This window comes from Calliopsis andreniformis, unplaced genomic scaffold, assembly GCF_051401765.1.
Source record: "Calliopsis andreniformis isolate RMS-2024a unplaced genomic scaffold, iyCalAndr_principal scaffold0002, whole genome shotgun sequence".
Lineage (NCBI taxonomy): Eukaryota > Metazoa > Arthropoda > Insecta > Hymenoptera > Andrenidae > Calliopsis > Calliopsis andreniformis.
The window spans coordinates 17,880,275-17,903,781 of NW_027480423.1; positions in this window are offsets into that span (position 1 = coordinate 17,880,275).

Genomic DNA, 23,507 nt, shown 5'->3' on the forward strand with positions numbered 1-23,507 from the left:
GCTTCGGGCGTTGACTTCTAAGGCCCTAGCTATTCGATCTGGTGGAGCAACGCCCTAGAGTGAAACCTAGGTTACCCGGAACGTAGAAATGACCAGTACTTTCACACTGGTTGCAATTATTCGTTTAATATGGTGGAAAAACTGTTGTATTTATATTGTATTTTATGCTTCTGGCGTTGACTTCTAAGGCCCTAACTATTCGATCAGGTGGAGCAACGCCCTAGAGTGAAGCCTATGTTGCTGGAAATGTAGAAATGACCATAACTTTCACACTGGTTGCAATTATTCGCTTTATACGATGGAAAATCTGTTGTATTTATATCGTATTTTATGCTTCTGGCGTTGACTTCTTAGGCCCTAACTATTCCATCTGGTGGAACAACGCCCTAGGGTGAAGCCTAGGTTGCCCGGAATGTAGAAATGACCATAACTTTCATACTGGTTTCAATTATTCGTTTTATACGATGGAAAAAGTGTTGTATTTATATTGTATTTTATGCTTCTGGCGCTGACTTCTAGGCCTCTAGCTATTCGATCTGGTGGAGCAGCGCCCTAGGGTGAAGCCTAGGTTGCACGGAACGTAGAAATGACCATAACTTTCACACCGGTAGCAATTATTCGTTTTATACGATGGAAAAACTGTTCTATTTATTTTGTATTGTATGCTTCGGGTGTTGACTTCTGAGGCCCTAACTATTCCATCTGGTGGAACAACGCCCTAGGGTGAAGCCTAGGTTGCCCGGAATGTACAAATGACCATAACTTTCATACTGGTTGCAATTCTTCGTTTTATACGATGGAAAAACTGTTGTATTGATATTGTATTTTATGCTTCGGGCGTTGACTTCTAAGGCCCTAGCTATTCGATCTGTTGGAGCAACGCCCTAGGGTCAAGCCTAGGTTGCCCGGAAAGTAGAAATGACGATAACTTTCATACTGGTTGCAATTATTTGTTTTATACGATGGAAAAGCTGTTTTATTTTTATTGCATTTTATGCTTCGGGCATTGACTTCTAAGGCCGTAGCTATTCGATGTTGTGGAAGAACGCCCTAGGTTGTAGCCTAGGTTGCCCGGAAAGTAGAAATGACCATAACTTTCATACAGGTTGCAATTATACGTTTTATACGATGGAAAAGCTGTTGTATTTATACCGTATTTAATGCATCTGGCATTGACTTCTAAGGCCCTAGCTACTCGATCTGGTGGAGCAACGCCCTTGAGTGAAACCTAGATTGCCCGGAACGTAGAAATGACCAGTACTTTCACACTGTTTGCAGTTATTCCTGTTATACGATGGAAAAACTGTTGCATCATTATTGTATTTTATGCTTCTGGCGTTGACTTCTAAGGCCCTAACTATTCGATCAGGTGGAGCAACGCCCTAGAGTGAAGCCTAGGTTGCTCGGAATGTAGAAATGACCATAACTTTCACACTGGTTGCAATTATACATTTTATACGATGGAAAAACTGTTGTACTTATATTGTATTTTATTCTTATGGCGTTGAATTCTAAGTCCCAAGCTATTCCATCTTGTGGAACAACGCCCTAGGGTAAAGCCCAGGTTGCGCGGAACGTAGAAATGACCATAACTTTCACACTGGTAGCAATTATTCGTTTTTACGATGGAAAAACTGTTTTATTTATTTTGTATTTTATGCTTCGGGCGTTGACTTCTGAGGCCCTAACTATTCGATCTGGTGGAGCAACGCCCTGGAGTGAAACCTGGGTTGACCGGAACGTAGAAATGACCATAACTTTCACACTGGTTGCTATCTTTCGTTTTATACGATGGAAAGACTGTTATATTTATATTGTATTTTATGCTTCTGGCGTTCACTTCTTAGGTCCTAACTATTCCATCTGGTGGAACAACGCCCTAGAGTGAAGCCTAGGTTCCTCGGAATGTAGAAATGACCATAACTTTCACACTGGTTGCAATTATACATTTTATACGATGGAAAAACTGTTGTACTTATATTGTATTTTATTCCTATGGCGTTGAATTCTAAGTCCCTAGCTATTCCATCTTGTGGAACAACGCCCTAGGGTAAAGCCCAGGTTGCGCGGAACGTAGAAATGACCATAACTTTCACACTGGTAGCAATTATTCGTTTTATACGATGGAAAAACTGTTTTATTTATTTTGTATTTTATGCCTCGGGCGTTGACTTCTGAGGCCCTAACTATTCGATCTGGTGGAGCAACGCCCTGGAGTGAAACCTGGGTTGCCCGGAACGTAGAAATGACCATAACTTTCACACTGGTTGCTATCTTTCGTTTTATACGATGGAAAGACTGTTATATATATATTGTATTTTATGCTTCTGGCGTTCACTTCTTAGGTCCTAACTATTCCATCTGGTGGAACAACGCCCTAGGGGGAAGCGTAGGTTGCCCGGAAAGTAGAAATGACCATAACCTTCACACTGGTAGCAATTATTCGTTTTACACGATGGAAAAACTGTTCTATTTATTTTGTATCTTATGATTCGGGCGTTGACTTCTAAGGCCCTAACTATTCGATCTGGTGGAGCAACGCCCTAGAGTGAAGCCTGCGTTGCCCGGTACGTAGAAATGACCATCCCTTTCGAAATGGTTGCAATTATTCCTGTTGTATGATGGAAAAACTGTTGGATTTTTATTGCATTTTATGCTTCTGGCGTTGACGTCTAAGGCCCTAACTATTCGATCTGGTGGAGCAACGCCCCTGGGGTGAAGCCTAGGTTGGCCGGAATGTAGAAATGTCCATAACTTTCACACTGGTTGCAATTATTAGTTTTATGCGATTGAAAAGCTGTTGTATTTATATTGTATTTTATGCTTCGGGCGTTGACTTCTAAGGCCCTAGCTATTCGATCTGGTGGAGCAACGCCCTAGAGTGAAACCTAGGTTACCCGGAACGTAGAAATGACCAGTACTTTCACACTGGTTGCAATTATTCGTTTTATATGGTGGAAAAACTGTTGTATTTATATTGTATTTTATGCTTCTGGCGTTGACTTCTAAGGCCCTAACTATTCGATCAGGTGGAGCAACGCCCTAGAGTGAAGCCTATGTTGCTCGAAATGTAGAAATGACCATAACTTTCACACTGGTTGCAATTATTCGCTTTATACGATGGAAAATCTGTTGTATTTATATCGTATTTTATGCTTCTGGCGTTGACTTCTTAGGCCCTAACTATTCCATCTGGTGGAACAACGCCCTAGGGTGAAGCCTAGGTTGCCCGGAATGTAGAAATGAACATAACTTTCATACTGGTTTCAATTATTCGTTTTATACGATGGAAAAACTGTTGTATTTATATTGTATTTTATGCTTCTGGCGCTGACTTCTAGGCCTCTAGCTATTCGATCTGGTCGAGCAGCGCCCTAGGGTGAAGCCTAGGTTGCACGGAACGTAGAAATGGCCATAACTTTCATACTGGTTGCAATTATTTGTTTTATACGATGGAAAAGCTGTTTTATTTTTATTGCATTTTATGCTTCGGGCATTGACTTCTAAGGCCCTAACTATTCAATCTGTTGGAGCAACGCCCAAGGGTGAAGCCTAGGTTGCTCGGAGAGAAGAAATGACGTTAACTTTCATACTGGTTGCAATTATTCGTTTTATACGATGGAACAACTGTTGTATTTATATTGTATTTTATGCTTCTGGCGTTGACTTCTAATGCCCTAACTATTCAATCTGTTGGAGCAACGCCCTAGGGTGTAGCCTAGGTTGCCCGGAAAGTAGAAATGACCACAACTTTCATACTGGTTGCAATTACGCGTTTTATATGATGGAAAAACTGTTGTATTTATATTGTATTTTATGCTTCTGGCATTCCCTTCTTAGGCCCTAACTATTCGATCTGGTGGAACAACGCCCTAGGGTGAAGCCTAGGTTGCCCGGAACGCAGAAATGACAATTACTTTCACACTGTTTGGTATTATTCATTTTGTACGATGTAAAAGCTGTTGTATTTATATCGTATTTTATGCTTCTGGCGTTGACTTCTTATGACCTAACTATTCGATCTGGTGGAGCAACGCCCTGGAGTGAAACCTAGATTGCCCGGAACGTAGAAATGACCAGTACTTTCACACTGTTTGCAGTTATTCCTGTTATACGATGGGAAAACTGTTGTATTTTAATTGTATTTTATGCTTTTAGCGATGAATTCTAAGTCCCTAGCTATTCGATCTGGTGGAGCAACGCCCTAGAGTGACGCCTAGCTTGCTCGGAACGTAGAAATGACCTTTACTTTCACACTGGTTGCAATTATTCGTTTTATACGATGGAAAGGCTGTTGTATTTATATCGTATTTTATGCTTCTGGCGTTGACTTCTTATGACCTAACTATTCGATCTGGTGGAGCAACGCCCTGGAGTGAAACCTAGATTGCCCGGAACGTAGAAATGACCAGTACTTTCACACTGTTTGCAGTTATTCCTGTTATACGATGGAAAAACTGTTGCATCATTATTGTATTTTATGCTTCTGGCGTTGACTTCTCAGGCCCTAACTATTCGATCAGGTGGAGCAACGCCCTAGAGTGAAGCCTAGGTTCCTCGGAATGTAGAAATGACCATAACTTTCACACTGGTTGCAATTATACATTTTATACGATGGAAAAACTGTTGTATTTATATTGTATTTTATTCTTATGGCGTTGAATTCTAAGTCCCTAGCTATTCCATCTTGTGGAACAACGCCCTAGGGTAAAGCCCAGGTTGCGCGGAACGTAGAAATGACCATAACTTTCACACTGGTAGCAATTATTCGTTTTATACGATGGAAAAACTGTTTTATTTATTTTGTATTTTATGCTTCGGGCGTTGACTTCTGAGGCCCTAACTATTCAATCTGTTGGAGCAACGCCCAAGGGTGAAGCCTAGGTTGCCCGGAACGTAGAAATGACCATAACTTTCACACAGGTTGCTATCATTCGTTTTATACGATGGAAAAACTGTTATATTTATATTGTATTTTATGCTTCTGGCGTTGACTTCTTAGGCCCTAACTGTTCGATCTGGTGGAACAACGCCCTAGAGTGAAGCCTAGGTTATCCGGAACGTAGAAATGACCAGTACATTCACACTGGTTGCAATTATTCCTGTTATACAATGGGAAAACTGTTGTATTTTAATTGTATTTTATGCTTTTAGCGATGAATTCTAAGTCCCTAGCTATTCGATCTGGTGGAGCAACGCCCTAGAGTGACGCCTAGCTTGCTCGGAACGTAGAAATGACCTTTACTTTCACACTGGTTGCAATTATTCGTTTTATACGATGGAAAGGCTGTTGTATTTATATCGTATTTTATGCTTCTGGCGTTGACTTCTTATGACCTAACTATTCGATCTGGTGGAGCAACACCCTGGAGTGAAACCTAGATTGCCCGGAACGTAGAAATGACCAGTACTTTCACACTGTTTGCAGTTATTCCTGTTATACGATGGAAAAACTGTTGCATCATTATTGTATTTTATGCTTCTGGCGTTGACTTCTAAGGCCCTAACTATTCGATCAGGTGGAGCAACGCCCTAGAGTGAAGCCTAGGTTCCTCGGAATGTAGAAATGACCATAACTTTCACACTGGTTGCAATTATACATTTTATACGATGGAAAAACTGTTGTACTTATATTGTATTTTATTCTTATGGCGTTGAATTTTAAGTCCCTAGCTATTCCATCTTGTGGAACAACGCCCTAGGGTAAAGCCCAGGTTGCGCGGAACGTAGAAATGACCATAACTTTCATACAGGTTGCAATTATACGTTTTATACGATGGAAAAGCTGTTGTATTTATACCGTATTTAATGCTTCTGGCGTTGACTTCTTAGGCCCTAACTATTCCATCTGGTGGAACAACGCCCTAGGGTGAAGACTAGGTTGCCCGGAATGTAGAAATGAACATAACTTTCATACTGGTTTCAATTATTCGTTTTATACGATGGAAAAACTGTTGTATTTATATTGTATATTATGCTTCTGGCGCTGACTTCTAGGCCTCTAGCTATTCGATCTGGTGGAGCAGCGCCCTAGGGTGAAGCCTAGGTTGCACGGAACGTAGAAATGGCCATAACTTTCATACTGGTTGCAATTATTTGTTTTATACGATGGAAAAGCTGCTTTATTTTTATTGCACTTTATGCTTCGGGCATTGACTTCTAAGGCCCTAACTATTCAATCTGTTGGAGCAACGCCCTAGGGTGTAGCCTAGGTTGCCCGGAAAGTAGAAATGACCATAACTTTCATACAGGTTGCAATTATACGTTTTATACGATGGAAAAGCTGTTGTATTTATACCGTATTTAATGCATCTGGCGTTGACTTCTAAGGCCCTAGCTACTCGATCTGGTGGAGCAACGCCCTAGAGTGAAGCCTAGGTTGCCCGGAACGTAGAAATGACCATAACTTTTACACTGGTAGCAATTATTCGTTTTATACGATGGAAAAACTGTTGTATTAATTTTGTATTGTATGCTTCGGGCGTTGACTTCTAAGGCCCTAACTATTCCATCTGGTGGAACAACGCCCTAGGGTGAAGCCTAGGTTGCCCGGAACGTAGAAATGACTATAACTTTCACATCGGTAGCAATTATTCGTTTTATACGATGGAGAAACTGTTCTATTTATATTGTATTTTATGCTTCTGGCGTTGCCTTCTTAGGCCCTAGCTGTTCGATCTGGTGGAACAACGCCCTAGAGTGAAGCCTAGGTTGCCCGGAACGTAGAAATGACCATAACTTTCACACTGGTTGCTATTATTCGTTCTATACGATGGAAAAACTGTTATATTTATATTGTATCTTATGCTTCTGGCGTTGACTTCTTAGGCCCTAACAATTCGATCTGGTGGAACAACGCCCTAGAGTGACGCCTAGGTTGCCTGGAACGTACAAATGACCACCACTTTCACACGGGTTGCAATTATTCCTATTATAGGATGGAAAGACTGTTGTATTTTTATTGTATTTTATGCCTCAGGCGTTGACTTCTGAGGCCGTAGCTATTCGATGTGGTGGAAGAACGCCATAGAGTGAAGCCTAGGTTGCCCGGAACGTAGAAATGACCATAACTTTCATACTAGTTGCAATCATTCGTTTTATATGATGGAAGAACTGTTGTATTTATATTGTATTTTATGCTGCTGGCGTTCAGTTCTTAGGCCCTAACTATTCGATCTGGTGGAACAACGCCCTGGGGTGAAGCCTAGGTTGCCCGGAACGTAGAAATGACCATAACTTTGACACTGGTTGCTATTATTCGTTTTATACGATGGAAAAACTGTTGTATTTATTTTGTATTTTATGCTTCGGGCGTTGACTTCTAAGGCCCTAACTGTTTGATCTGGTGGAGCAACGCCCTAGAGTGAATCCTAGGTTACCAGGAACGTAGAAATGACCATAACTTTCACACTGGCTGCTATTATTCGTTCTATACGATGGAAAGACTGTTATATATATATTGTATTTTATGCTTCTGGCGTTCACTTCTTAGGCCCTAACTATTCCATCTGGTGGAACAACGCCCTAGGGGGAAGCGTAGGTTGCCCGGAAAGTAAAAATGACCATAACTTTCACACTGGTAGCAATTATTCGTTTTATACGATGGAAAAACTGTTCTATTTATTTTGTATTTTATGATTCGGGCGTTGACTTCTAAGGCCCTAACTATTCGATCTGGTGGAGCAACGCCCTAGAGTGAAGCCTACGTTGCCCGGTACGTAGAAATGTCCATCACTTTCAAAATCGTTGCAATTATTCCTGTTATATGATGGAAAAACTGTTGTATTTTTATTGCATTTTATGCTTCTGGCGTTGACATCTAAGGCCCTAACTATTCGATCTGGTGGAGCAACGCCCTAGGGTGAGGCCTAGGTTGGCCGGAATGTAGAAATGTCCATAACTTTCACACTGGTTGCAATTATTCGTTTTATGCGATTGAAAAGCTGTTGTATTGCATTTTATGCTTCGGGCGTTGACTTCTAAGGCCCTAGCTATTCGATCTGGTGGAGCAACGCCCTAGTGTGAAACCTAGGTTACCCGGAACGTAGAAATGACCAGTACTTTCACACTGGTTGCAATTATTCGTTTTATATGGTGGAAAAACTGTTGTATTTATATTGTATTTTATGCTTCTGGCGTTGACTTCTAAGGCCCTAACTATTCGATCAGGTGGAGCAACGCCCTAGAGTGAAGCCTATGTTGCTCGAAATGTAGAAATGACCATAACTTTCACACTGGTTGCAATTATTCGCTTTATACGATGGAAAATCTGTTGTATTTATATGGTATTTTACGCTTCTGGCGTTCACTTCTTAGGCTCTAACTATTCGATCTGGTGGAACAACGGCCTACGGTGAGGCCTAGGTTGCCCGGAACGTAGAAATGACCATTACTTTAACACTGTTTGCAATTATTCATTTTATACGATGGAAAAGCTGTTGTATTTATATTGTATTTTATGCTCCTGGCGTTGACTTCTAAGGCCGTAGCTATTAGATGTGGTGTAGCAACGACCTAGAGTGACGCCTAGGTTGACCGGAACGTAGAAATGACCATTACTTTCACAATGTCTGCAATTATTCATTTTATACGATGGAAAGACTGTTGTACTTATTTTGTAGTTTATGCTTCTGGCGTTTACTTCTAAGACCCTAAGTCTTCGATTTGGTGGAGCAACGCCTCAGAGTTAAGTCTAGGATACCCGAAATGTCGATATGATCATTACTTTCGCACTGGTTGCAATTAGTCATGCTATACGATGGAAAAACTGTTCTATTTATTTTGCATTTTATGCTTCGGGCGTTGACTTCTAAGGCCCTAACTGTTTGATCTGGTGGAGCAACGCCCTAGAGTGAAGCCTAGGTTGCCTGGAACGTAGAAATGACCATCCCTTTCACACGGGTTGCAATTATTCCTGTTATAGGATGGAAAGACTGTTGTATTTTTATTGTATTTTATACTTCAGGCGTTGACTTCTGAGGCCGTAGCTATCCGATGTGGTGGAAGAACGCCATACAGTGAAGCCTAGGTTGCCCGGAACGTAGAAATGACCATAACTTTCACACTGGTTGCAATTATTTGTTTTATACGATGGAAAAACTGTTCTATTTATTTTGTATTTAATGCTTCGGGCGCTGACTTCTAAGGCCCCAACTGTTTGATCTGGTGGAGCAACGGCCTAGAGTGTAGCCTAGGTTGCCCGGAACGTAGAAATGACCATAACTTTCACACTGGTTGCAATTATTTGTTTTATACGATGGAAAAGCTGTTGTATTTATATCGTATTTTATGCTTCTGGCGCTGACTTCTGAGGCCGTTTCTATTCGATGTGGTGGAAGAACGCCATAGAGTGAAGCCTAGGTAGCCCGGATCGTAGAAATGTCCATATCTTTCACACTGTTTGCAATTTTTCGTTTTATACGATGGAAAAACTGTTTTATTTATTTTGTATTTTCTGCTTCGGGCGTTGACTTCTAAGGCCGTAACTATTCGATCTAGTGGAGCAACGCCCTAGAGTGCAGCCTAGGTTGCCCGGAACGTAGAAATGACCATAACTTTCACACTGGTTGCTATCATTCGTTTTATATGATGGAAAAACTGTTGTATTTATATTGTATTTTATGCTTCTGGCGTTCACTTCTTAGGCACTAACTATTCGATCTGGTGGAACAACGCCCCAGGGTGAAGCCTAGGTTGCCCGGAACGCAGAAATGACCATAACTTTTACACTGGTAGCAATTATTCGTTTTATACAATGGAAAAACTGTTCTATTTGTTTTGTATTTTATGCTTCGGGCGTTGACTTCTATGGCCCTAACTGTTTGATCTGGTGGAGCAACGCCCTAGAGTGAAGCCGAGGTTTCCCGGAACGTAGAAATGACCATCACTTTCAAACTGGTTGCAATTATTCCTGTTATGTGATGGAAAAACTGTTGTATCTTTAATGCATTTTATGCTTCGGGCATTGACTTCTAAGGCCCTAACTATTCGATCTGTTGGAGCAACGCCCTAGGGTGCAGCCTAGGTTGCCCGGAACGTGGAAATGACCGGATCTCTCACACTGGTTGCAATTATTAGTGTTATACGATGTAAAAGCTGTTGTATTTATATCGTATTTTATGCTTCTGGCGTTGACTTCTTAGGCCCTAACTATTCGACCTGGTGGAGCAACGCCCTAGAGTGAAACCTAGGTTGCCCGGAACGTAGAAATGACCATTACATTAACACTGATTGCAATTATTACTGTTATACGATGGAAAAACTGTTGTATTTTTATTGTATTCTATGCTTCTGGCGTTTAATTCTAAGTGGCTAGCTATTTGATCTGTTGGAGCAACGACCTAGAGTGATGCCTAGGTTGCCCGGAACGTAGAAATGACAATTACTTTCACACTGTTTGGTATTATTCATTTTGTACGATGGAAAAGCTGTTGTATTTATATTGTATTTTATGCCTCTGGCGTTGACTTCTAAGGCCCTAGCTATTCCATCTTGTGGAACAACGCCCTAGGGGGAAGCGTAGGTTGCCCGGAAAGTAGAAATGACCATCACTATCAAACTGGTTGCAATTATTTGTTTTATACGATGGAAAAGCTGTTGTATTTATATCGTATTTTATGCTTCTGGCGTTGTCTTCTTAGGCCCTAACTATTCCATCTGGTGGAACAACGCCCGAGGGTGAAGCCTAGGTTGCCCGGAAAGTAGAAATGACCATAACCTTCACACTGGTAGCAATTATTCGTTTTATACGATGGAAAAACTGTTCTATTTATTCTGTATTTTATGCTTAGGGCGTTCCCTTCATAGGCCCTAACTATTCGATCTGGTGGAACAACGGCCTAGGGTGAAGCCTAGGTTGCCCGGAACGTAGAAATAACCATAACTTTTACACTGGTAGCAATTATTCGTTTTATACTATGGAAAAACTTTTCTATTTATTTTGAATTTAATGCTTCGGGCGTTGGCTTCTAAGGCCCTATCTGTTTGATCTGGTGGAGCAACGCCCTAGAGTGAAACCTAGCTTGCCCGGAACGTAGAAATGACCATAACTTTCACACTGGTTGCTATTATTCGTTTTATACGATGGAAAAACTGTTATATTTATATTGTATTTTATGCTTCTGGCGTTGACTTCTTAGGCCCTAGCTATTCGGTCTGGTGGAACAACGCCCTAGAGTGAAGCCTAGGTTGCCTGGAACGTAGAATTGGCCATCACTTTCAAACTGGTTGCAATTATTCCTGATATATGATGGAAACACTGTTGTATTTTTTTTGCATCTTATGGTTCGGGCGTTTACTTCTAAGGCCCTAACTATTCAATCTGTTGGAGCAACGCCCTAGGGTGAAGCCTAGGTTGCTCGGAAAGTAGAAATGACCATAAGTATCATACTGGTTGCAATTATTCGTTTTATACGATGGACAAACTGTTGTATTTATATTGTATTTTATGCTTCTGGCGTTGACTTCTAAGGCACTAACTATTCGATCTGGTGGAGCAACGCCCTAGAGTGAAGCCTAGGTTGCCCGGAACGTAGAATTGGCCATCACTTTCAAACTGGTTGCAATTATTCCTGATATATGATGGAAACACTGTTGTATTTTTTTTGCATTTTATGGTTCGGGCGTTGACTTCTAAGGCCTTAACTATTCAGTCTGTTGGAGCAACACCCTAGGGTGAAGCCTAGGTTGCTCGGAAAGTAGAAATGTCCATAAGTTTCATACTGGTTGCAATTATTCGTTTTATACGATGGAAGAACAGTTGTATTTATATTGTATCTTATGCTTCTGGCGTTGACTTCTAAGGCACTAACTATTCGATCTGGTGGAGCAACGCAATAGTGTGATGCCTAGGTTGCCGGAACGTAGAATTGGCCATCAACTTCAAACTGGTTGCAATTATTCCTGTTATATGATGGAAACACTGTTGTATTTTTTTTGCATTTTATGGTTCGGGCGTTGACTTCTAAGGCCCTAACTATTCAATCTGTTTGAGCAACGCCCTAGGGTGAAGCCTAGGTTGCGCGGAAAGTAGAAATGACAATAACTTTCACACTGCGTGCAATTATTCGTTTTATACGATGGAAAAGCTGTTGCATCTTTATTGTATTTTATGCTTCTGTCGTTGTCGTCTAAGGCCGTAGCTGTTAGATGTGGTGGAGCAACGCACTAGAGTGACGCCTAGGTTGCCCGGAACGTGGAATGACCATTACTTTCGCAATGTTTGCAATTATTCATTTTATACGATGGAAAAACTGTTGTACTTATATTGTATTTTATGCTTCTGGCGTTCACTTCTAATGCCCTAACTATTCGATCTGGAGGAACAACGCCCTAGTGTGAAGCCTAGGTTGCCCGGAATGCAGAAATGACCATAACTTTTACACTGGTAGCAATTATTCGTTTTATACAATGGAAAAACTGTTCTATTTATTTTGTATTTTATGCTTCGGGCGTTGACTTCTAAGGCCCTAACTGTTTGATCTGGTGGAGCAACGCCCTAGAGTGAAGCCGAGGTTTCCCGGAACGTAGAAATGACCATCACTTTCAAACTGGTTGCAATTATACCTGTTATGTGATGGAAAAACTGTTGTATTTTTAATGAATTTTATGCTTCGGGCACTGACTTCTAAGGCCCTAACTATTCAATCTGTTGGAGCAACGCCCTAGGATGCAGCCTAGGTTGCCCGGAACGCGGAAATGACCAGAACTCTCACACTGGTTGCAATTATTCGTTTTATACGATGTAAAAGCTGTTGTATTTATATCGTATTTTATGCTTCTGGCGTTGACTTCTTAGGCCCTAACTATTCCACCTGGTGGAGCAACGCCCTAGAGTGAAACCTAGGTTGTCCGGAACGTAGAAATGACCATTACATTCACACTGGTTGCAATTATTACTGTTATACGATTGAAAAACTGTTGTATTTTTATTGTATTCTATGCTTCTGGCGTTTAATTCTAAGTCGCTAGCTATTTGATCTGGTGGAGCAGCGACCTAGAGTGATGCCTAGGTTGCCCGGAACGTAGAAATGACAATTACTTTCACACTGTTTGGTATTATTCATTTTGTACGATGTAAAAGCTGTTGTATTTATATTGTATTTTATGCCTCTGGCGTTGACTTCTAAGGCCGTAGCTATTAGATGCGGTGGAGCAACGCCCTAGAGTGACGCCTAGGATGCCCGGAACGTAGAAATGACCATAACTTCCACACAGGTTGCTATCATTCGTTTTATACGATGGAAAAACTGTTATATTTATATTGTATTTTATGCTTCTGGCGTTGACTTCTTAGGCCCTAACTGTTCCATCTGGTGGAACAACGCCCTAGAGTGAAGCCTAGGTTATCCGGAACGTAGAAATGACCAGTACATTCACACTGGTTGCAATTATTCCTGTTATACGATGGAAAAACTGTTGTATTTTAATTGTATTTTATGCTTTTAGCGATGAATTCGAAGTCCCTAGCTATTCGATCTGGTGGAGCAACGCCCTAGAGTGACGCCTAGCTTGCTCGGAACGTAGAAATGACCTTTACTTTCACACTGGTCGCAATTATTCGTTTTATACGATGGAAAGGCTGTTGTATTTATATCGTAATTTATGCTTCTGGCGTTGACTTCTTATGACCTAACTATTCGATCTGGTGGAGCAACGCCCTGGAGTGAAACCTAGATTGCCCGGAACGTAGAAATGACCAGTACTTACACTGTTTGCAGTTATTCCTGTTATACGATGGAAAAACTGTTGCATCATTATTGTATTTTATGCTTCTGGCGTTGACTTCTAAGGCCCTAACTATTCGATCAGGTGGAGCAACGCCCTAGAGTGAAGCCTAGGTTCCTCGGAATGTAGAAATGACCATAACTTTCACACTGGTTGCAATTATACATTTTATACTATGGAAAAACTGTTGTACTTATATTGTATTTTATTCTTATGGCGTTGAATTCTAAGTCCCTAGCTATTCCATCTTGTGGAACAACGCCCTAGGGTAAAGCCCAGGTTGCGCGGAACGTAGAAATGACCATAACTTTCACACTGGTAGCAATTATTCGTTTTATACGATGGAAAAACTGTTTTATTTATTTTGTATTTTATGCTTCGGGCGTTGACTTCTGAGGCCCTAACTATTCGATCTGCTGGAGCAACGCCCGGGAGTGAAACCTGGGTTGCCCGGAACGTAGAAATGACCATAACTTTCACACTGGTTGCTATCTTTCGTTTTATACGATGGAAAGACTGTTATATTTATATTGTATTTTATGCTTCTGGCGTTCACTTCTTAGGTCCTAACTATTCCATCTGGTGGAACAACGCCCTAGGGGGAAGCGTAGGTTGCCCGGAAAGTAGAAATGACCATAACTTTCACACTGGTAGCAATTATTCGTTTTACACGATGGAAAAACTGTTCTATTTATTTTGTATTTTATGATTGGGGCGTTGACTTCTAAGGCCCTAACTATTCGATCTGGTGGAGCAACGCCCTAGAGTGAAGCCTACGTTGCCCGGTACGTAGAAATGACCATCCCTTTCAAAATGGTTGCAATTATTCCTGTTGTATGATGGAAAAACTGTTGGATTTTTATTGCATTTTATGCTTCTGGCGTTGACATCTAAGGCCCTAACTATTCGATCTGGTGGAGCAACGCCCTAGGGTGAAGCCTAGGTTGGCCGGAATGTAGAAATGTCCATAACTTTCACACTGGTTGCAATTATTAGTTTTATGCGATTGAAAAGCTGTTGTATTTATATTGTATTTTATGCTTCGGGCGTTGACTTCTAAGGCCCTAGCTATTCGATCTGGTGGAGCAACGCCCAAGAGTGAAACCTAGGTTACCCGGAACGTAGAAATGACCAGTACTTTCACACTGGTTGCAATTATTCGTTTTATATGGTGGAAAAACTGTTGTATTTATATTGTATTTTATGCTTCTGGCGTTGACTTCTAAGGCCCTAACTATTCGATCAGGTGGAGCAACGCCCTAGAGTGAAGCCTATGTTGCTCGAAATGTAGAAATGACCATAACTTTCACACTGGTTGCAATTATTCGCTTTATACGATGGAAAATCTGTTGTATTTATATCGTATTTTATGCTTCTGGCGTTGACTTCTTAGGCCCTAACTATTCCATCTGGTGGAACAACGCCCTAGGGTGAAGGCTAGGTTGCCCGGAATGTAGAAATGAACATAACTTTCATACTGGTTTCAATTATTCGTTTTATACGATGGAAAAACTGTTGTATTTATATTGTATTTTATGCTTCTGGCGCTGACTTCTAGGCCTCTAGCTATTCGATCTGGTGGAGCAGCGCCCTAGGGTGAAGCATAGGTTGCACGGAACGTAGAAATGGCCATAACTTTCATACTGGTTTCAATTATTCGTTTTATACGATGGAAAAAGTGTTGTATTTATATTGCATTTTATGCTTCGGGCATTGACTTCTAAGACCCTAACTATTCAATCTGTTGGAGCAACGCCCTAGGGTGTAGCCTAGGTTGCCCGGAAAGTAGAAATGACCATAACTTTCATACAGGTTGCAATTATACGTTTTATACGATGGAAAAGCTGTTGTATTTATACCGTATTTAATGCTTCTGGCGTTGACTTCTTAGGCCCTAACTATTCCATCTGGTGGAACAACGCCCTAGGGTGAAGGCTAGGTTGCCCGGAATGTAGAAATGAACATAACTTTCATACTGGTTTCAATTATTCGTTTTATACGATGGAAAAACTGTTGTATTTATATTGTATTTTATGCTTCTGGCGCTGACTTCTAGGCCTCTAGCTATTCGATCTGGTGGAGCAGCGCCCTAGGGTGAAGCCTAGGTTGCACGGAACGTAGAAATGGCCATAACTTTCATACTGGTTGCAATTATTTGTTTTATACGATGGAAAAGCTGCTTTATTTTTATTGCACTTTATGCTTCGGGCATTGACTTCTAAGGCCCTAACTATTCAATCTGTTGGAGCAACGCCCTGGGGTGTAGCCTAGGTTGCCCGGAAAGTAGAAATGACCATAACTTTCATACAGGTTGCAATTATACGTTTTATACGATGGAAAAGCTGTTGTATTTATACCGTTTTTAATGCATCTGGCGTTGACTTCTAAGGCCCTAGCTACTCGATCTGGTGGAGCAACGCCCTAGAGTGAAGCCTAGGTTGCCCGGAACGTAGAAATGACCATAACTTTTACACTGGTAGCAATTATTCGTTTTACACGATGGAAAAACTGTTGTATTAATTTTGTATTGTATGCTTCGGGCGTTGACTTCTAAGGCCCTAACTATTCCATCTGGTGGAACAACGCCCTAGGGTGAAGCCTAGGTTGCCCAGAACGTAGAAATGACTATAACTTTCACATCGGTAGCAATTATTCGTTTTATACGATAGAGAAACTGTTATATTTATATTGTATTTTATGCTTCTGGCGTTGCCTTCTTAGGCCCTAGCTGTTCGATCTGGTGGAACAACGCCCTAGAGTGAAGCCTAGGTTGCCCGGAAAGTAGAAATGACCATAACCTTCACACTGGTAGCAATTATTCGTTTTATACGATGGAAAAACTGTTCTATTTATTCTGTATTTTATGCTTAGGGCGTTCCCTTCTTAGGCCCTAACTATTCGATCTGGTGGAACAACGGCCTAGGGTGAAGCCTAGGTTGCCCGGAACGTAGAAATAACCATAACTTTTACACTGGTAGCAATTATTCGTTTTATACTATGGAAAAACTTTTCTATTTATTTTGAATTTAATGCTTCGGGCGTTGGCTTCTAAGGCCCTATCTGTTTGATCTGGTGGAGCAACGCCCTAGAGTGAAACCTAGCTTGCCCGGAACGTAGAAATGACCATAACTTTCACACTGGTTGCTATTATTCGTTTTATACGATGGAAAAACTGTTATATTTATATTGTATTTTATGCTTCTGGCGTTGACTTCTTAGGCCCTAGCTATTCGGTCTGGTGGAACAACGCCCTAGAGTGAAGCCTAGGTTGCCTGGAACGTAGAATTGGCCATCACTTTCAAACTGGTTGCAATTATTCCTGATATATGATGGAAACACTGTTGTATTTTTTTTGCATCTTATGGTTCGGGCGTTTACTTCTAAGGCCCTAACTATTCAATCTGTTGGAGCAACGCCCTAGGGTGAAGCCTAGGTTGCTCGGAAAGTAGAAATGACCATAAGTATCATACTGGTTGCAATTACTCGTTTTATACGATGGACAAACTGTTGTATTTATATTGTATTTTATGCTTCTGGCGTTGACTTCTAAGGCACTAACTATTCGCTCTGGTGGAACAACGCCCTAGTGTGAAGCCTAGGTTGCCCGGAATGCAGAAATGACCATAACTTTTACACTGGTAGCAATTATTCGTTTTATACAATGGAAAAACTGTTCTATTTATTTTATATTTTATGCTTCGGGCGTTGACTTCTAAGGCCCTAACTGTTTGATCTGGTGGAGCAACGCCCTAGAGTGAAGCCGAGGTTTCCCGGAACGTAGAAATGACCATCACTTTCAAACTGGTTGCAATTATACCTGTTATGTGATGGAAAAACTGTTGTATTTTTAATGAATTTTATGCTTCGGGCACTGACTTCTAAGGCCCTAACTATTCAATCTGTTGGAGCAACGCCCTAGGATGCAGCCTAGGTTGCTCGGAACGCGGAAATGACCAGAACTCTCACACTGGTTGCAATTATTCGTTTTATACGATGTAAAAGCTGTTGTATTTATATCGTATTTTATGCTTCTGGCGTTGACTTCTTAGGCCCTAACTATTCCACCTGGTGGAGCAACGCCCTAGAGTGAAACCTAGGTTGTCCGGAACGTAGAAATGACCATTACATTCACACTGGTAGCAATTATTACTGTTATACGATTGAAAAACTGTTGTATTTTTATTGTATTCTATGCTTCTGGCGTTTAATTCTAAGGCGCTAGCTATTTGATCTGGTGGAGCGACGACCCAGAGTGATGCCTAGGTTGCCCGGAACGTAGAAATGACAATTACTTTCACACTGTTTGGTATTATTCATTTTGTACGATGTAAAAGCTGTTGTATTTATATTGTATTTTATGCCTCTGGCGTTGACTTCTAAGGCCGTAGCTATTAGATGCGGTGGAGCAACGCCCTAGAGTGACGCCTAGGATGCCCGGAACGTAGAAATGACCATAACTTCCACACAGGTTGCTATCATTCGTTTTATACGATGGAAAAACTGTTATATTTATATTGTATTTTATGCTTCTGGCGTTGACTTCTTAGGCCCTAACTGTTCCATCTGGTGGAACAACGCCCTAGAGTGATGCCTAGGTTATCCGGAACGTAGAAATGACCAGTACATTCACACTGGTTGCAATTATTCCTGTTATACGATGGAAAAACTGTTGTATTTTAATTGTATTTTATGCTTTTAGCGATGAATTCTAAGTCCCTAGCTATTCGATCTGGTGGAGCAACGCCCTAGAGTGACGCCTAGCTTGCTCGGAACGTAGAAATGACCTTTACTTTCACACTGGTCGCAATTATTCGTTTTATACGATGGAAAGGCTGTTGTATTTATATCGTATTTTATGCTTCTGGCGTTGACTTCTTATGACCTAACTATTCGATCTGGTGGAGCAACGCCCTGGAGTGAAACCTAGATTGCCCGGAACGTAGAAATGACCAGTACTTACACTGTTTGCAGTTATTCCTGTTATACGATGGAAAAACTGTTGCATCATTATTGTATTTTATGCTTCTGGCGTTGACTTCTAAGGCCCTAACTATTCGATCAGGTGGAGCAACGCCCTAGAGTGAAGCCTAGGTTCCTCGGAATGTAGAAATGACCATAACTTTCACACTGGTTGCAATTATACATTTTATACGATGGAAAAACTGTTGTACTTATATTGTATTTTATTCTTATGGCGTTGAATTCTAAGTCCCTAGCTATTCCATCTTGTGGAACAACGCCCTAGGGTAAAGCCCAGGTTGCGCGGAACGTAGAAATGACCATAACTTTCACACTGGTAGCAATTATTCGTTTTATACGATGGAAAAACTGTTTTATTTATTTTGTATTTTATGCTTCGGGCGTTGACTTCTGAGGCCCTAACTATTCGATCTGCTGGAGCAACGCCCTGGAGTGAAACCTGGGTTGCCCGGAACGTAGAAATGACCATAACTTTCACACTGGTTGCTATCTTTCGTTTTATACGATGGAAAGACTGTTATATTTATATTGTATTTTATGCTTCTGGCGTTCACTTCTTAGGTCCTAACTATTCCATCTGGTGGAACAACGCCCTAGGGGGAAGCGTAGGTTGCCCGGAAAGTAGAAATGACCATAACTTTCACACTGGTAGCAATTATTCGTTTTACACGATGGAAAAACTGTTCTATTTATTTTGTATTTTATGATTCGGGCGTTGACTTCTAAGGCCCTAACTATTCGATCTGGTGGAGCAACGCCCTATAGTGAAGCCTACGTTGCCCGGTACGTAGAAATGACCATCCCTTTCAAAATGGTTGCAATTATTCCTGTTGTATGATGGAAAAACTGTTGGATTTTTATTGCATTTTATGCTTCTGGCGTTGACATCTAGGGCCCTAACTATTCGATCTGGTGGAGCAACGCCCTAGGGGGAAGCGTAGGTTGCCCGGAAAGTAGAAATGACCATAACTTTCACACTGGTAGCAATTATTCGTTTTACACGATGGAAAAACTGTTGTATTTATATTGTATTTTATGCTTCTGGCGTTGACTTCTAAGGCCCTAACTATTCGATCAGGTGGAGCAACGCCCTAGAGTGAAGCCTAGGTTGCCCGGAACGTAGAAATGACCATAACTTTCACACTGGTTGCTATCATTCGTTTTATATGATGGAAAAACTGTTGTATTTATATTGTATTTTATGCTTCTGGCGTTCACTTCTTAGGCCCCCTACTGTTCGATCTGGTGGAACGACGGCCTAGGGTGAAGCCTATGTTGCCCGGAACGTAGAAATGACCATAACTTTTACACTGGTAGCAATTATTCGTTTTATACGATGGAAAAGCCGCTATATTTATATTGTATTTTATGCTTCTGGCGTTGACTTCTGAGGCCGTTGCTATTCGATGTGGTGGAAGAACGGCATAGAGTGAAGCCTAGGTAGCCCGGAACGTAGAAATGTCCATATCTTTCAAGAAGTTTGCAATTATTCATTTTATACGATGGCAAAGCTGTTGTATTTATATTGTATTTTATGCTTCTGGCGTTGACTTCTTAGGCCCTAACTAATCGATCAGGTGGAGCGATGCCTCAGAGTTAAGTCTAGGATGCCCGAAACGCCGAAATGAACATTACTTTCACGCTTGTTGCAATTATTCCTGTTATAGGATGGAAAGACTGTTGTATTTTTATGGTATTTTATACTTCAGGCGTGGACTTCTGAGGTCGTAGCTATTCGATGTGGTGGAAGAACGCCATACAGTGAAGCCTAGGTTGCCCGGAACGTAGAAATGACCATTGCTTTCACACTGTTTGCAATTATTCCTTTTATACGATGGAAAAGCTGTTGTATTTATATGGTATTTAATGCTTCTGGCGTTGACTTCTAAGGCCCTAACTATTCGGTCTGGTGGAGCAACGCCCTAGAGTGAAGCCTAGGTTGCTCGGAATGTAGAAATGACCATAACTTTCACACGGGTTGCAATTATTCGTTTTATACGATGGAAAAACTGTTGCATCTTTATCGTATTTTGTGCTTCTGGCGTTGACTTCTTAGGCCGTAACTATTCAATCTGTTGGAGCACCGCCCTGGAGTGAAGCCTAGGTTGCGCGGGACGAAGAAATGACCATAACTTTCACACTGGTAGCAATTATTCGTTTGATACAATGGAAAAACTGTTGTATTTATATTGTATTTTATTCTTCTGGCGTTCACTTCTTAGGCCCTAACTATTCGATCTGGTGGAACAACGCCCTATGGTGAAGCCTAGGTTGACCGGAACGTAGAAATGACCATCACTTTCAAACTGGTTGCAATTAATCCTTTTATACGATGGAAAAACTGTTGTATTTTTATTGCATTTTATGCTTCCGGCGTTGACTTCTAAGGCCCTAACTATTCGATCAGGTGGAGCAACGCCCTAGAGTGAAGCCTAGGTTCCTGGGAATGTAGAAATGACCATAACTTTCACACTGGTTGCAATTATTCATTTTATACGATGGAAAAACTGTTGTACTTATATTGTATTTTATTCTTATGGCGTTGAATTCTAAGTCCCTAGCTATTCCATCTTGTGGAACAACGCCCCAGGGTAAAGCCCAGGTTGCTCGGAAAGTAGAAATGACCATAACTTTCACACTGGTAGCAATTATTCGTTTTATACGATGGAAAGACTGTTATATTTATATTGTATTTTATGCTTCTGGCGTTCACTTCTTAGGCCCTAACTATTCCATCTGGTGGAGCAACGGCCTAAGGTGAAGCCTAGGTTGCCCGGAACGTAGAAATGACCATAACTTTCATACTGGTTGCAATTATTCGTTTTATATGGTGGAAAAGCTGTTGTACTTATATTGTATTTTATGCTTCTGGCGTTGACTTCTGAGGCCCTAACTGTTTGATCTGGTGGAGCAACGCCCTAGAGTGAAGCCTAGCTTTCCCGGTACGTAGAAATGACCATAACTTTCACACTGGTTGTTATTAATCGTTTTATACGATGGAAAAGCCGTTATATTTATATTGTATTTATGCTTCTGGCGTTGGCTTCTGAGGCCGTAGCTATTCGATGTGGTGGAAGAACGCCATACAGTGAAGCCTAGGTTGCCCGGAACGTAGAAATGTCCATATCTTTCACACTGTTTGCAATCTTTCGTTTTATACGATGGAAAAACTGTTTTATTTATTTTGTATTTTATGCTTCGGGCGTTGACTTCTAAGGCCCTAACTATTCGATCTAGTGGAGCAACGCTCTAGAGTGCAGCCTATGTTGCCCGGAACGTAGAAATGACCATAACTTTTACACTGGTAGCAATTATTCGTTTTATACAATGGAAAAACTGTTCTATTTATTTTGTATTTAATGCTTCGGGCGTTGACTTCTAAGACCCTAACTGTTTGATCTGGTGGAGCAACGCCCTAGAGTGAAGCCTAGGTTGCCTGGAACGTAGAAATGACCATCACTTTCACACGGGTTGCAATTATTCCTGTTATAAGCTGGAAAGACTGTTGGATTTTTATTGTATTTTATACTTCAGGCGTTCACTTCTGAGGACGTAGCTATCCGATGTGGTGGAAGGACGCCATACAGTGAAGCCTAGGTTATCCGGAACGTAGAAATGACCAGTATATTCACACTGGTTTTAGTTATTCCTGTAAAACAATGGAAAAACTGTTGCATCTTTATTGTATTTTATGCTTCTGTCGTTGATCTCTAAGGCCCTAACTATTCGATCTGTTGGCGCAACGCCCTAGGGTGAAGCCTAGGTTGGCCGGAATGTAGAAATGTCCATAACTTTCACACTGGTTGCAATTATTCGTTTTATACGATTGAAAAGCTGTTGTATTTATATTGTATTTTATGCTTCTGGCGTTGACTTCTTAGTCCCTAACTATTCCCTCTGGTGGATCAACACGCTAGAGTGAAACCTACGTTGCCAGGAACGTAGAAATGACCATTCCTTTCACACTGGTTGCAATTGTTCCTGTTATACGATGGAAAAACTGTTGTATTTTAAATGTATTTTATGCTTTTAGCGATGAATTCTAAGTCCCTAGCTATTCGATCTGGTGGAGCAACGCCCTAGAGTGACGCCTAGCTTGCTCGGAACGTAGAAATGACCAGTACTTTCACACTGTTTGCAGTTATTCCTGTTATACGATGGAAAAACTGTTGCATCATTATTGTATTTTATGCTTCTGGCGTTGACTTCTAAGGCCCTAACTATTCGATCAGGTGGAGCAACGCCCTAGAGTGAAGCCTAGGCTCCTCGGAATGTAGAAATGACCATAACTTTCACACTGGTTGCAATTATTCATTTTATACGATGGAAAAACTGTTGTACTTATATTGAATTTTATTCTTATGGCGTTGAATTCTAAGTCCCAAGCTATTCCATCTTGTGGAACAACGCCCTAGGGTAAAGCCCAGGTTGCGCGGAACGTAGAAATGACCATAACTTTCACACTGGTAGCAATTATTAATTTTATACGATGGAAAAACTGTTTTATTTATTTTGTATTTTATGCTTCGGGCTCTTGACTTCTGAGGCCCTAACTATTCGACCTGGTGGAGCAACGCCCTGGAGTGAAACCTGGGTTGCCCGGAACGTAGAAATGACCATAACTTTCACACTGGTTGCTATCTTTCGTTTTATACGATGGAAAAGCTGTTGTATTTATATTGTATTTTATGCTTCTGGCGTTCACTTCTTAGGCCCTAACTATTCGATCTGGTGGAACAACGCCCTAGGGTGAAGCCTAGGTTGCCCGGAACGCAGAAATGACCATAACTTTTACACTGGTA